This window comes from Neophocaena asiaeorientalis, unplaced genomic scaffold, assembly GCF_003031525.2.
Source record: "Neophocaena asiaeorientalis asiaeorientalis breed wild unplaced genomic scaffold, Neophocaena_asiaeorientalis_V1.1 scaffold151, whole genome shotgun sequence".
NCBI lineage: Eukaryota > Metazoa > Chordata > Mammalia > Artiodactyla > Phocoenidae > Neophocaena > Neophocaena asiaeorientalis.
In genome coordinates, this window is record NW_020175490.1 from 2,872,486 (window position 1) to 2,886,951 (window position 14,466).

Here is a 14,466-nt window from a genome sequence, read left to right on the forward strand (position 1 = left end):
TCTTATCTTGATTGCTGTAGAACCTAATTTACTGCCTATTTTTCACTTGGATCCACTTTCAATCCACTCATACTACATACAGCTAGAGAGGCATTCTCAAGACCCGCCTCAGGTCATGTCATGTAAGCTAAAATCCTTCAATGGCTGACCATTGTTTTTAAGTTAAATTCACTGAGTCAGCCTATGAATCCCTGCATGACTTGCCTCCCAAGCATCATTAAATACCCACTCCCTCACCCAGGAAATGTATCCAGCTCATAGTCCAGGAGGGATTTGCGGGTGCTGTACAATCCTCTTCATCAGATATGACATCCTACTCTAACAATCAGTGGACAAAAGACAGGTGATCTGCCCTGCCCTGAAGCAGGGATGGGCTGCAAACTTCAATGAAAGTCTCATTTGGGGAAGGGAAGGGTAGGAAAGTGATAGTAATGACAAAATCCTATGGGACTGACTTTGTAACAACTCTCAGCCCTGGTAATAGAGAAAGTTACTTAAGTAGACTTTCTTCTCTGGGAACAAATCTTTCGTCCACTTCTTTTTTCTGTGGTCTATGGCAACATTTGTAATGGGCATTATGGAGTATTCCTCCTTGGAGAATTCATATTCTGTAGCCAAATCCTGCAAGTACAAGTATTTTTAGGCCAAGCTTATGGTTTATTTGGCAATACAGTTCTTGAATAAATTAATCTTATCACCTCAGTCAGTACCACATATCTGTAACTATACTCAAGTTCTCTGCTAGATGTAATTATCTAGCATGATTTATTTATTTGAGTCTTACCTCCTTGATTTTCTTTCTTTCCCTCTGAAATTAATGACATATGATTTGAACCCTGTTAATCAGTCCTCCCCATTCTTAAACCTCTGCGTACAGCTAAGTCCTTTGTTCAACTAAAATATCTTTGTCGGCCTTTCCCAGTTGGGGATGTAGAAGAAGTTGACTTTTTCAATCTGCAAGTCTCAGATTTTTTATTTCTTCTGGTTTGAATTCATTTCTGCTCTCAAACTAACTAATTCTTCCTGAGGCTCATCTCTTTTTTGTTGTAATGCTTTGCTCTAAGAATCACTTTAAAAACATACTGATACTCAGCACATATAACTGATACTCTGCTGTGTAGCCCTTTTCCTCTGCAGCGATCCAGATTTTCAAAGGAAACAATTTTACAAAATATTTATCTTTTACCATAATATGCATTGGCAACTTTCCAGTGTTTGATAACAGCTTCCTCACTGACTGCCACCTGCTAACTAAGCTAAATGAGGTATGTTAACTTTTTATTTATTTTTATGATGTATAATTTCCATGTAGAGAAATGCATAGATCATCCTTAATAGTTTAGTATATTTTGAAAAATACATAAACTTGTGTAACAAATACTGCAATCAAGATTTAGAACTTTTTCACCATCCCAGAAAATGTCTTCATATCCCTTTCCAGTCAATGCCCCTATAGCAAGAGGCATCAGATTTGATTTTTATCATCACAAATTTGTTTTGTTTTTTCTTGGAGTTTAAATAAATCAAATCATGTGATGTATTCTTTTGTATAAAGCTTCTTTTGTTTTATGTACTGTTTTTATTTAATCCATTTTGTTGAATATATCAGTTGCTAACTAATTTTAATTGCAGAGTAGTGTTACATTGTATAAATATACATTTTAAATTACTCATCTATTTATAGACAACTGGAATGTTTCCAGTTTTTTGGAAATATTTGGGGCTTTGAACATTCTTGTACTAATTTTTTGTGGATATATGTTTTCAATTTCTCTTATAAAAAGAAATATGAATTATTAAGTCATAGGAAGGTGATACTGAACTTTATAAGAAACTATCAAATGATTTTCTAACTTGGTTCCATTTCATATTTCCATTGTCAGTGAATGAAAGTTCTGACTGCCTCATATCCTCACTAATATTCATGTTTTCATTTCTTCTTCATATTTTTACTAAGTTAGTAGAGTGGTATCAAATAATTTTCTTTCCCTAATGACAGTTGGAGCACATTTTAATTTGCTTACTGTACACTTGTATATCCTCCTTTGTGAAATGTCCAAGTCTTTTGTTCACTATTTAATTGGGTTATTTGATTTTTAATATTGGGTTTAGGAGCTTTTCGTGTCTTCATATGTGTCTTGTTAAACATTTGTATTGTGAATATTTTAACCTATGCTATAGCTTGTCTATTTTTTAATGATGACTTTTGACGAGCAGAAATTTTTCATTTTGAAAGAGACCAGCTTATCAATTTTCAATGGTTATACACTTGTGTGTGTGTGTGTGTGTGTGTTTGTGTTTGTGTTACTGTCAAAGATAACTTAGCAAACCACAAGGTCATAAAGATATTCCTTTATATGTTCTTTAAAAAAAACAGCTTTATTGAGATATAATTTATATGCCAAAAGTTTACCTGTTCAGAGTGTAAAATGTATTAGTCTTTAGTATAAGTACCAACTTGTATAACCATTATCATAGAACATGTTCATCACCCCCAAAAGAACCCCACATCCATTAAGGTTCAATTCTTATTCTCCCTCTCTCCAATACCAGATCTTGCTGATAGGAATCAATAGCAAAAGGGGAAATTTAAACTATAGAAGTGATAACAGAGGTTTTCTGGGAAAGTAGTACTATCTAACCAATGGACAACAAAGATATGATAATGAATTTATGTAGTTCTATACTTTTAGTAAACTAATAAGCATGATCATCACCATAAGAAAGGGAATGAAAGGGGAAGAAGGGAGTGCTAAAGTTTTAATGAGAGTAGAAGAAAGTATAAAATCATTGCCTAGAAAAACAGATGTGACTGAATTAAGCAAATGTAGCATGATCGTTGGTTAACATGAAGGGCCCATTTGAGGTTAGTGATTGTAAATTTCAATTTTGACCAAAAACATTGTTAAAGTATTTTTCCAATGATGTTCTGGATGGGGATGTATGAAGTAGTCAGAGAACTGGAACTAAATGTGGTTGGGATTTTACCAGATGAGAATAGCAAAGCAAAAAAATGACATGAAAGTTAGGGACTTTACTTACATAAGCAAGTGAAGATTATGATGGATCAAGGAATTTAAGCTGGATAAGGTGGGAACTGAGGACATGAACAGTGAAAATATGGTAGGGTCAATAGATTATAACTACACATGTTGTTGAATAATTGTTGCAGTGAAGGCATCAGAACATATCATAAACATTCATAAACATTTAGTCTCAATCCTGCAAGTGCCATGTTATACCAAATACAGCTATTAATGGAGTTCATTATTTTCCACTTCAACTATATCACACTCATATTGGTCTAAGTTTTAAAATTCTCTCTTTCTCTTTTTTACCACTACCAAACACACTAACTATTGAGGTAGTAGAATGTTTGAAAATAAATAGTGCTGATATTTCTAACAAGATTTCTTTCCAGTACATGGTTTTATTCCTGTTTGCAAGAACAGAAATCCACTCAATCTAACTCAAATATATTTAGAAAACGGGAATTGTAATAATAATAAAACTTAGAAAAAGTATAATAAATGAAGTAAAATTTAAAATGAAGTAAAGCCAGGTATCATGAAAACAGTGTTTAGGAAGACAGGAACTAAAGTCATATCCTCCATCTTTAAGGGTTGCCTAATCTCTCTCATCTATGCCTTTCTGTGACTCTTTCTTCTCTGGCCTGGGCTATACTGAATACTCTTGCAACTCTATGACTTCTAACTCTAGAATACTATGCTTGTAAAACCCGTGACCATCTGACTAACTTATGTGCATGGTATTTAAATGTGTTTAGGCTTACCCTTTGGATTGGGTCAAGTGTGCACTATTAGTCTATTCAGCTCTTTCCAGGGCAGGGAAGTGGAGATATGTGGCCATCCTTTCAGCAATTCAATTAAATTATGTCAGTTGAGCAAATAACCTCCAATTATTTGGCCATTTAACTTGCATCCATCAATATCTAAAACTGGATTAACTAGTATTTTTGCCAAATCAGTGTCCTATAGTTTTTTTACATGTACATAATTTCTTAGTTACCCAAAATAAAACCTTCCAAGTTATCCTTGAGTGCTCCATCACCTTTGCTTCTTTTATCTAATTAGTTTTCCCTCACAGTTGATCCTTTATATTCTGTTTCCATTACTTCCAGCTTAATTTAGACCCTGTAATGGTTAGTTTTATTTCTTAAACAAGTCTATACTATAGTAGCCATCTCTGCAATCAAACGCTAACCTAGGCATTACATAGATATTTTGTAGATGGTGCTTAATATCCGCAATCAGTTGATATTTAGTAAATGAAGGATTAACCAGTCAGTTGAAAGGCCTTTAACAGCAAAACAGGTTTCAATGAGGAAAAAGAAATTCTGCTGGTAGGTGGACTGAAACATCAGCTTCTACCCTAGAGTTCATATTCCTGCCCGCCAAATACCTTTCTCTCTTATATATCATGATGATTATACACATACTACTGGTTCTGTTTGGTGGAACTCTAACTGATACAGATACTTAGCACTTTTTGCCAGAGTTTAACTGGAGTAATATTCTGTTAACTATTGCTTTAATTTCTTGTTTATATTTCTCTATGCAAGACTTTATCTATAACTAGCTTGAGTTATCTGCATAAGTGAATAGATGGAAATGTTTATTATTTGGGATCATTTCAAAAGTAATAAAGTCAGATAGAGTTAACAATAAGCACTTGACAATTAACATAAGGTTATGTGTCAAAATACCAAGCTTTATCATTAGATTTGGAAAAGAAACAAAAGAATTTTCCAAAATCCTTTAAAATAATAATAACCAAGTCTAAAATCTTAGGTTACAGAATTTCTTCTATATGTGTAGAGAAGAAATTCCTTCTGCCAATAGTAATTATGAAGTTTTCTATTTAAGAGTAGTAACAATACATGGTAAAGGAAGAAATATGCTTATGCACACCTTTTCATGTTTGGACCTCAAGTTCTCTACTTGGGAAATGACCAATGTTTTATAAATATTCAGTGAGGAATGGGTAGCTCAAGAATGTATGGAACTTGTCTCATGCTTCTCTTGGGACACTAGAAAGAGTCTGTAAGTTTCTGGGGATATCCCTAAAAGCAGAAACTTTTAAGATGGTACAGACTCATTGATAGGAGGTATCCAAACAGGTGGTCCTAGAACAGAGGTCCTGGTTTTCCAAAGTTATTCCTGTCTGCCTTGAGAATGGAGGTATAAAGGCAGGGATATAGATCGGGATGAGAAGCTGTTGAAGGTTTGGGCTTGAGGACCAGGAATAAATGATCAGGACCACGGCAGTGGGTAGTAGCCATAATATTTAATTTCCCAAATGAGCCAGGTAGAACCATTTGCAGCTCATCAGTCACTGGTTCAGTTTTCACCCAGACAAACTACTCAAATATTGTAACCTGTGTGGTTCCTGAAGAGCCCTGTGACTATGAGTATCATTTTTCCTGTAAATTCCCAAAGTTATTTAAACCCATACTTCCTCCACCATATAGCCAGATACCATTTTATAAAGGAACAGGAGGAGGGAGGGGAAATCTGAGAGAATATCTTTCCCAGACACGAAAATATAAATAACAACCATATAATACTTATTTTTATAACCCCTGAATTATCCATCACAAAGTTTGACAAATAGCCATTGCTTAATTTGAATTGACGTTTAAGGGCAAAATTGGTCAGTGATACAACACAATAGCTCATCTTGGGTATGGCTACTAATGTTAGGATTAGGGACTGTCCATGCTACGTGTAGGTATTAAGTATCCTGGGATTGCCAGTTAAGAGCAAATTAAAATGAGATGACCCCAAGAGGGAATCAGATTTATTTTATTATGTGCTGATATTGAAGCATAGGACTGGATGTTCTACAAAAATCTCTAAATTTTAATGCTGTACTTCAAAGTCTAGCTAAAGTGCTTTGAAGCTTCACTGGACCACATATACCTTATTTTCACTATTCATTTAACAGTTGCATAATATCTAATTACAACTTTTGAACCAGTATTGCATTCCAATTTAACTCATTATTATTAATTGATTTTTCATTTGACGGAGCATTTCCTTCTAACCTAAATTATAGACTCCTTGAGGACCAAAAGTTGGCATCTCTTTGTATCCCTCTAAGGTCTTCTTAAAGTAGAAATTTCAAAATATTAGTTGATTAATAAATAGCTTAATTTATGTCTCAGTGTCAGGGATATATCTAACTTCACAATTATTCTGAAACAATGCCCTAGAAAAGAGCAGGTCTTAATTTTATTTTGAAATTTATGAAAAGAATCAACCAGGAATTGCCTGAAATTTAGCAAATTACAAGAGAAAAAAAGATTTTTAATGAAATAACACAGCACAAATGCAGTTTTGATATATGAAAAACATAAAAATATTGTAATTTCAGTATTTCTGAAGAATATCGTTTTGTGATTAATCCACATATTTAGAATTTCAGTGAAGGGATGCCAAGATAATACAGATTACAAAAAATCAATGTTAATAACATGTTCTATCTTTGAAATTTCAGCCAAATCCATCATCTTCTGACTGGAATATAGAAATAGACAGAAGCTGAGTTAATTAGGAGACTCAGTTCAGTGCCAGCACAACTCATGAGTCTTGTTGTGTAGAGAGAACAGAAGAGACACACAGAGAAATTAAGACTATGATTTAGATAAAAGGGAATAAGAAAACATAACCTTTCACCTAAATCGCCAGTTTATAATGTCACTGAGCAAATCTGAAGATCAAGGACTTGCTTTGAATTCAGCTTGTGTTCTAAACTTGACAGCATATTAATAACTTCTAAATGGCCGAGGAAACAATCACCTGATGTGATTTTTGTTGACATTTTATGGATTAGTTCAGTAATTATTGAGGTGGCATGGTGAAATTACTAATTGAATATGACATTACTTATAAAATGCTGTTAAAAATATTGCAGTGCCTACTGCCAGGTGAGTTGACGTGTCTTTTCTGCTATGTTAAATGATAAATTTAAAGGTAATACAAAATAACTTTGCCAATGAATTCAAAATTTTCAGGGTGGGATCATTTCACTGACAAAGAAAAATAAAAAAGGCATTATAATTTACTCATTTGGGTGTTCTCTATACTTTTAAATACAAATCAGTATTGAAAACATGTATTATAATAAAAAAATCTTCCTGTGAATAAATATGCCAGAAAATGTGTTTAATTTGAGAGAGAGCAAGTGTCTCCCTGTGTAAAAGGATCTCTTTATTACCTGTTAATTTGCTTAAATTGCATTATTAGAGCCATTCGTCTGGATTGGGATATGGGTTCCAGAAGACTGTACTGAAAAGACAACTATGTTTTCTTAAACTATGTGTCCTGTGCTCTTACATAAGCATGAAAAAAAATTTTTTGTTGAAGTATAATCGATTTACAATATTATGTTAGTTTTAGATGTACAACATAGTAATTCAATATTTTTATAGATTATTCTCCATTTAAAGTTATTACAAAATAGGTGAAGGATCAAGGTGGTGGCAGAGTAGGAAGCAGAGTTCAACTCCCTCCACAGAAACATTGAAAATACATCTACAAGTGGAACGATTTACACAGAACAGCTACTGAGCACTGGCAGAAGACCTCAGGTGTCCGAAAAGATTAAAAAACCTCCATGGGTAGGACAAAAGGAAAAGGAATCAGGATGGGGCCTATGCCCCAAAGAGGGAGCTGTGAAGGAGGAAAGGTTCCCTGCACCTTGGGAAGACTCCTCAGCAGTGGAGAAATCAGACTGGACAGAGGGGGGAGTTTTGGAGCATAAAAGGGGAGAGCAGCAACCAGTTTGTGGAAGGCAAAAATGGAGAGTAACCTGCACAGTGGGTTGGAACCTTTACCCTGCTTTCCCCAACCTGAGATATTCCCCTATTGGTGAAGGTAGGGTTCGGGTGCTGAAGCCCAGACACTGAAGCTCAGTCCCAGGGAGAGGACAAGGGTTTTGTGCAGAAGCAGCCTGAAGAGATCAGGCTGTGGCAACTGAGGGTGTACTAAGAAGAAGCCTGGGACCACCAGAGAGATAAGGCACCATTATTAGGAGAGGCACCAGGAGAGAGGCAGGACCACCATAAAAGCTTCTTTCCCTGTGAGCACCCCCAGGCAACAGGACTCTGCCTACAGGAGCTCAGTGGATGGACACCAAGTGCTGCCACCATCTTGGGCTCCAGAAGTGGTCACTGCCTGCCTCTTCCATGCCTATGGGCAGACTCCAGGCCCTGCCCCTGTTGACCTGGAAGGGTGCTGACAGCTCCTGAAATTATAAATTCCACCAGTGGGTAACAGGACCCATCCCTGCCGACCCAGAGGGGCTTGGAAGGATTCAACCACTGGGAATTCTGACAGTGGTCGCCAGGATCTGCTCTTGCTGCTCCTAAAGGGCGCAGATAACTTCTATGACTGAGAAATCTGTCAGTGGGTGCTGGAACTCACCCTTCTGTCACACTGAAAGCTCTTGCTACTGGGAAATCTGCCAGTGGGTGACAGGTTCTGCCCTGATGTTCTGGGAGGATGCAGATAACTCTCCCCACTAGGAAATCTGTCAGCAGGTTCCAGGAGCTGCCCTGCTGTCCCAGGAGGGTGCAGATACCTCCTCCCCACTAGTAAATTTACACAAAGGAGGGGCTGAAACCACAGCTGAGCCACGGGGGCTATGTGACTAAGGAAGAAGAGCTAAAATGTTTCCTCATGGCTGCATGAACTGAGGAGTTACACCTTGGCTGACAGCTTCCTAAGTTCAGTGCCTGTGAAATATCTGAAAAGACCCAAGTGCTCTTGCAGCTGGGATGGGTCTGACTTTAGCAGTTGTGGGCTCTCTGGGCATGTACTGTGGGGTTAGGGATGTATCACAGTTTGAGCTGCCTCCATAGTTCCCAGAGCAGGTCCAGGTGCACAACTACGGCAGTCCTGGGACCTGACCTCAGTGGACCTGCACCAGTGGCCAGGTGAAAACAATACTTGAGTGTCACCGGGACCAGTTTCTGGCATACTCACAGTTAAGGTGGGACCAAGAGCAGGACCAACAACAGTATACTTTGTGAGATGGTACAAAGGTGAAAGGAAACATGACAGAGCACATTCACAGGTAAACATCTAAAGAGGAGGAATACTCAGTGGCTTATCTCCCCATGAGAATGCTCCAATTCCACTTACCTCACACTGCAGATCAGAATCACAGCTAAGAATCAGATCTGGGAGTCTCTACTCCAACAACTAGGGAACAGAACCTCCTCCTGACAGGGCAGTGAAAACCACAGAGCACAGGGGAAGCACCACTCAATACCTAGGGCAGGCGCAGATCACCAATCAAACCGCCTATCAAAACGATAATGGCATAAGCCTCTGGACCAACCTTACCCACCAGGGGGCAGACACCAGTAGCAAGAGGAACTACAATCCTGCAGCCTGCAAAAAGGAGACCAAAAATACAGTAAGTGTGACACAATGAAAAGATAAAGAAATTTGTTACAGAAGAAGGAAGAAGGTAAAATCCCACAAGAACTAAATGAAGAGGAGATAGGCAATCTACATGAAAAAGAATTCAGAGTAATGATAGTAAAGATGATCCAAGATCTCAGAAAAAGAATGGAGGCACAGATCAAGAAGATACAAGAAAAGTTTAACAAAGACCTAGAAGAACTAAAGAACAGAGATGAACAAGGCAATAACTGAAATGAAAAATACACTAGAAGGAATCAATAGCAAAAATACTGAGGCAGAAGAAGGGATAAGTGACCTGGAAGACAGAATGGTGGAAATATTTACTGCAGAATAGAATAAAGAAAAAAGAATGAAAAGAAATGAGGACAGTCTCAGAGACCTCTGGAACAATGTTAGACACAGAAACATTTGAATTATAGGGTTCCAGAAGAAGAAGAAAAAGAGAAAGGGCCTGAGAAAATATTTGAAGAGATCATAGTAGAAAACTTCCCTAACATGGGAAAGGAAATAGTCACCCATGTCCAGGAAGCACTGAGTCCCATTAAGAATAAACAAAGTGAGGAAGATGCTGAGACACATATTAATTAAACTAACAAAAATTAAGTACAAGGAAAAAAATATTAAAAGCAACAAGGGAAAAGCAACAAATGACATACAAGGGAATCCCCATAAGGCTATTAGCTGATTTTTCAGCAGAGACTCTGAAGGCCAGAAGGGAGTGATAGGATATATTTAAAGTGATGAAAGGGAAAAACCTACAATCAAGAATACTCTACCCATCAAGGCTCTCACTGAGATTTGACAGAGAAGGAAAAGCTTAAGAGACAAGAAAAAGCTAAGAGAATTCACTAACACCAAACCAGCTTTACAACAAATGCTAAAAGAACTTATCTAGTCAAAAAAGACAACAGAAGAGAACAAAAGAGGAAGGGAAGAAAAAAGACCAACAAAAACAAACTGAAAACAATTAAGAAAATGACAATAGAAACATACATGTAGATAACTAGCTTAAATGTAAATGGATTAAATACTCCAACCAAAAGGCAAAAACTGGCTGAATGGATACAAAACCAAGACCCATATATAATATATGCTGCCTACAAGAGACCCACTTCAAACCTAGGGACACATTCAGATTGAAAGTGAGGGGATGGAAAAAGATATTCCCTGCAAATTGAAATCAAGATAAAGCAGGGGTAGCAATAGTCATATCAGACAAAATAGACTCTAAAACGAAGACTGTTACAAGAGACAAGGAAGGAGAATACATAATGATGAAGGGATCAACCCAAGAAGAAGATATAATGAATATAAATATATATGCACCCAACATAGGAGCACTTCAATATTTAAGAGAAATGCTAATAGCCATAAAAAGGGAAATCAAGAGTAACACATTAATACTGGAGGACTTTAACATTCCACTTACAACAGACAGAAAATTAATAAGGAAACACAAGCCTTAAATGACACATTAGACCAGAAAGATTAATTACTCTTTATACGAGAGTCCATCTGAAAGCAGCAGGATATACTTTCTTCTCAAGTGCACATGGGATATTCTCCTAGATAGATCACATCTTGGGTCACAAATCAAGCCTCAGTAAATTTAAGAAAATTTAAATCATATCAAGCTTCTTATCCAACCACAACGCTATGATATTAGAAATCAATTACAGGAAAAAATGTAAAAAAACGCAAACACCTGTAGGCTAAACAATATGTTGCTAAATAACCAATGGACCACTAAAGAAATCAAAGAGGAAATCAAAACATATCTAGAAACAAATGACAACGAAAACATGACAACCCAAAACCTATGGGATGCAGCAAATGCAGTTCTAAGAGGGAAGATTATAGCAATATAATCTTACCTCAAAAAAAGAGAAAAATCTCAAATAAACAACATAACCTTACACCTAAAGCAACTAGAGAAACAAGAATAAACAAAAACCAAAGTTAGTAGAAGGAAAGAAATCATAAAGATCAGAGCGGAAATAAGTGAAATAAAGAAAATAATAGCAAAGATTAATGAAAATAAAAGTCAGTTCTTTGAAAAGATAAACAAAATTGATAAACCTTTAACCAGACTCATCAAGAGAAAAAGGGAGAGGACTCAAATCAATAAAATTAGAAATGAAAAAGGAGAAGTTATGTCTCACACCACATAAATACAAAGGAGCATAAGAGACTACTACAAGAAACTATATGCCAAAAAAATGGACAACCTGGAAAAAATGGACGAATTCTTAGAAAGATACAATCTTCCAAGACTGAACCAGGAAGAAACAGAAAATATAAACAGACCAATCACAAGTAATGAAATTGAAACTGTGATTTATAAACTTTCAACAAACAAAAGTCAAGGACCAGATGGCTTCACCAGTGAATTCTAGCAAACATTTAGAGAAGACCTAACCCCTATCCTTCTGAAAGTCTTCCAAAAAATTGCAGAGGAAGGAACACTCCAAAGCTCATTCTACAAGGCCACTATCACCCTGATACTAAAACCAGACAAAGATATCCCAAAAAAGAAAACTACAGAACAATATCACCAATGAACATAGATGCAAAAATCCTCAGGAGAATGCTAGCAAACAAATCTAATAACCCATTAAAAGGATCATACACAATGATCAAGTGATATTTATCCCCGGGATGCAAGGAGTTTTCTTTATATGCAAATCAATCAATGGAATACACCATATTAACAAATTGAAGTATAAAAAACAATATGATCATCTTAATTGATGCAGAAAATGTTTTTGACAAAATTCAACACCCATTTATGATAAAAGCTCTCCAGAAAGTGGGCATTGAGGAAACTTAGCTTAAGATAATAAAGGTCATGATATGACAAACCCACAGCAAACATCATTCTTAATGGTGAAAAACAAAGAATTTTCTCTAAGATCAGGGACAAAACAAGGATGTCCACTCTCACCATTACTATTCAACATAATTTTGGAAGACCTAGCCACAGCAATCTGAAAAGAAAAAGAATAAAAGGAATCCAAATTGGAAAAGAAGAATTAAAACAGTCACTGTTTGCAGATCACATGACACTATATGTAGAAAATCCTGTAGATGCTACCAGAAAACACTAAGACTCCTCAATGAATTTGGTAAAGTTTCAGGATACAAAATTAATACACAGAAATCTCTTGCATTCCTATGCACCAATAATGAAAGATCAGAAAGAGAAATTAAGACAACAATCCCACTTCCCATATCAACAAAAAGAATAAAATACTTAGGAATGAACCTATTTAAGGAGGCAAAAGCCTGTACTCTGAAAACTATAAGGTACTGAAGAAAGAATTCAAAGATGAAAAAAAAAAAACAGATGGAGAGATATACCATGTTCTTGGATTGGAAGAATCAATATTGTGAAAATGAGTATACTACTCAAAGCAACCTACAAATTCAATGCAATCCCTATCAAATTATCAATGGCATTTTTCACAGAATTAAAACAAAAATTTTACAATTTGTATGGAAACACAAAGCACCCCAAATAGCCAAAGCAATCTTGAGAAAGAAAAACGGAGCTGGAGGAATCAGGAATCAGGAATCCTGACTTCAAACTATACTACAAAGCTACAGTAATGAAAACAGTATTGTACTGGGACAAAAACAAATATGCATCAGTGGGACAGGATATAAAACCCAGAGATAAACCCACACAACTATGATCATCTTATCTATGACAAAAGAGGCAAGAATACACAATGAAGAAAAGACAGTCTCTTCAATAAATGGTGCTGGGTAAACTGGACAGCTACATGTAAAAAAAAAAAAAAATTGAAATTAGAACACTCCCTAATATGATGCAGAAAAATCAACTCAAAATCTATTAAAGACCTAAACATAACCCCAGACACTATAAAACTCTTAGAGGAAAACATAGGCAGAACACTCTTTGACATAAATCACAGCAAGATCTTTTTGATCCACCTTCTAGAGTAATGAAAATAAAAACAAAAATAAACAAATGGAATACAATTAAACTTAAAAGTTTTTGCACAGTAAAGGAAACCATAAACAAAAGAAAATACAACCCTCAGAATGGGAGAAAATACTTACAAACAATGAAATGGACAAGGGATTAATGTCCAAAATATACAAACAGCTCATGCAGCTCAATATCAAAAAAACAAGTAACCTAATCAAAAATGGGCAGAATATCTACATAGAAATTTCTCCAAAGAAAACATACAGATGGCTAAAAAGCACATGAAAAGATGCTCAACCTCACTAATTATTAGAGAAATGAAAATCAAACTACAATAAGGCATCACCTCATACTGGTCAGAATAGCCATCATCAAAGAATCTAAAATCACTCAGTACTGGAGAAGGTGTGGAGAAAATGGAACCTTCCTACACTGTTGGTGGGAATGTAAATTGGTACAGCCACTATGGAAAACAGTGTGGATGTTCCTTAAGAAACTAAAAACAGGAATACCATGTTATCCAGCAATACTACTCCTGGGCATACATCTGGAGAAAACCATAATTTGAAAAGATACATGCACCTCAGTGTTCATTGCAGCACTATTTTAAAAAGCCAGGACATGGAAGCAACATAAATGTCCATCAATAGAGGAATGGATAAATAAATTGTGGTATATACATACAATGTAATATTAGCCATACAAAAGAACAAAATAATGTCACTTGCAGCAATATGGATGGTCCTAGAGGTTGTAAAACTGAGTGGACTAAGTCAGACACAGAAAAGTAAATATCATATGACATTTCTTACATGTGGAATCTAAAAAAAAAGGTATAAATGAACTTATTTACAAAACAGAAGTAGAGTTACGATGTAGAAAGTCAACTTATAGCTACCAAGGAATAAGGGAGAGAGGGATAAATTGGGAGATTGGGAATGACATATACACACTAGTATATATAAAATAGATAACTAATATGAATCTGCTGTATTGCACAAGTAACTCTACTCAATACTCTGTAACGGACTGTATGGGAAAAGAATCTAAAAAAAA